Source organism: Octopus bimaculoides, chromosome 2, assembly GCF_001194135.2.
Source record: "Octopus bimaculoides isolate UCB-OBI-ISO-001 chromosome 2, ASM119413v2, whole genome shotgun sequence".
Classification (NCBI taxonomy): Eukaryota; Metazoa; Mollusca; class Cephalopoda; order Octopoda; family Octopodidae; genus Octopus; species Octopus bimaculoides.
In genome coordinates, this window is record NC_068982.1 from 73,147,899 (window position 1) to 73,150,869 (window position 2,971).

A 2,971-nucleotide genomic window follows, 5' to 3' on the forward strand; every position below is an offset into this window, starting at 1 on the left:
TATATATATATATATATATATATATATATATATATATATATATATATATATATGTACATATGTGTATATGTGTATATATGTATATATATGTGTATATATATATGCATATATATATAAACATATATATAGATGAAGTAGTTGTATGCTGTCAACTTAATGTGACAGTCCCCTGAAGGGAATAATACTACTGTTGGTTAGACCTAGGAAGCTGCACCGCTTTCTGTCGGCCTTGACACATTTCCTGTGTCCTTATGTGCCCTACAACTCAACATTCACGAACTCAGGTATCCCAAGCTAAAGAAGGATTTACAATCAAAAGCCCTACCATTCATCTCCACATACAACCCCTTTAACATAAGGACACAGGAAATGTGTCAAGGCCGACAGGAAGCGATGCAGCTTCCTAGGTCTAACCAGCAGTAGTATTATTCCCTTCAGGGGACTGTCATATTAAGTTGACAGCATACACCTACTTCATCGTATCACTACTGCATAAATCTCTCTGAGAGATTTAGAAATGTGTTATTTCTAAATATATACAGATGTATATATATATATATATATATATATGTATGTGTGTGTGTGTGTGTGTGTGCGTGTGTGTGTGTGTGTGTGTGTGTGTGTGTGTGTGTGTGTGTGTGTGTGTGTGTGTGTGTGTGTGTGTGTGTGTGTGTATATATGTGTGTATATTGGATGCATGTACATGTGTATGTGTGTGTGTGTTACTCCAATGAATTCCCACACCGCATCGAAGAAGAATTCCTAATAGGACTAAAATTCATCTTGGAGAATAACTTCGTCTTCAAAGACAACTTCTATCGACAAAACTCGGGGACTGCGATGGGCGCGAGAATGCCCCCGCCTCCATTGCTAACCTAGTCATGGGATATCTAGTAATCAGTCATTATCGTAAGATACTAGAAAAATACGGCAACCCATTCTCCCTCTACACAGAAAATAACTGGAAGAGGTATCTGGATGACTGCTTCATTCTTTGGTATAAAAGTATAGAGAGACTTAAAGAATTTCAAGCACTTATAAATGGACTTGACGTAAACATTCGATTTACGATGGAATATAGCCATCAACAACTTCTATTCCTCGACGTCCTCATTAAGAAATTCAACAACAAAATAGAAACAGACATACACTATAAGCCCACGGACTCCAAGCAATATCTACCGTTCAACTCATGCCACCCCAGATACACTAGAATGAATGCCCACTTGAACCTCACAAAAAGGCTTTGTACTATAGTTTCTAATACAAGCACCAGGGGCATACGACATGAACTAAAGGATGCACTCATCAGCAGGAACTACCCACCATCACTAATTGATATAGGCTTTCAACGTGCCCCACAACTCAACATTCACGAACTCAGGTATCCCAAGCTAAAGAAAGATTTACAATTAAAAGCCTGACCATTCATCTCCACATACAATTTTCCAATTCTCCAAACGCACACCATCATAAAGAGAAAGAGACAACCAAGCCAATGAAAAGTCTCCTAAAACAAGCCCAAGTACACTCGGCAGCAACATTGAAACCGTCAGTAAAAAAACGTGGAAGACCTAACTGTGGTATATGCGTCAACCTAATTGAGGAATCGAAGTTCTTCAAACAAGGTCAACGTTTTACAGTGAAAAACAACTTCACATGTGCTTCAGAAAACCTAAAATATGTATTAATTTTGCTCAGGGCGTCGAGAGCAATAAATAGGTCAAACCAAAAACAGTTTACGCCAAAGGATGTCCCTACAGAGAACCCAGATTAAAATTCTGGAATACAGAAAATATCATCGACATTTGCGCCACTAACGAATAACCTAACTTCAGAATATTTCCCCTCTATAAATTCAGGGATGATGTAAACTATAATCAGCGCATTAGCAAAAAGTCATATCTTATCACAAAATATAAACCCCTTTTGAATGCTTCCACCACAAATGATACTACTGCAAGGGCCTTAGAATAATACCCACGCAAATATTAAAAACGATATATTCAGAACAGTCACTACCTATGAATTTATTCAGAAGAATTCCAATCACTACTACTATAACCACAACAGGTCACTTTGAGGTCGCTTGACCATTTAAGAAGACTCTAGCAACAGCCTACTACAGTCATACCACTCCCGTCTTTTTCCTATTCTTACTCTTCTTTTCCTACTCCCTCTTCTTTTCCTACTCCCTCTTCTTCTTCTTCTTCTTATTCTTATTTTTTCTTCTTCTCCTTCTTCTTCTTCTTCTTCTTCTTCTTCTTCTTCTTCTTCTTCTCCGTTTCCTTCCTCGTCTACTGCTGCTTAAACAATAAAAAACCCAGAACCCACATCCCTCATTTTAAATATTTCTTCAAATCTGGTGCTACCTACCTACCGAACCTTCACAAAAGTAAAAGAGGGACAGACAGACAGACAGACAGACAGAAAAATGGAAAATGTCCCACGTATTTGAGAACTATGGAAATATTCTAAAAAAAACATCCATTCACAAGTCTTTGGACTTTCGAATGGATTTCACATTACCAAATCCATTCGCAAGTCTTTGGAGTTATAATAGAAGACATTTGCCGAAGGTGCTACGCAAACATCTTAACCGCGCAGCCATGACTACATGGTAACTGTAAGGTTAAATCGAGCAAAATCCCACTCAACGAGAAGTGACTAGTAATGATCGTAGAGAGTATTATATGCACAAACTATATTTGTCAAGAACTGAAAATAGCTCTTAGCCTAACTTAGTATAACAGAGCTTCAGTTTATTGGTAAACTATTAAGTGAACGTATTTTGCGACTATTTTCAATTCCAGCTTTCAGTCATTTCACTTTATTTCCGTTATTAATGAGGTTTAAGACAAGCATGACTATCACACATTCTCATTTGTCAACTATAAATATAAGACTTTGAAAGAAATCAATGAAATAGAACAATGAATGTCTAGTCGGTTTCAGTACAACAATATAGTAA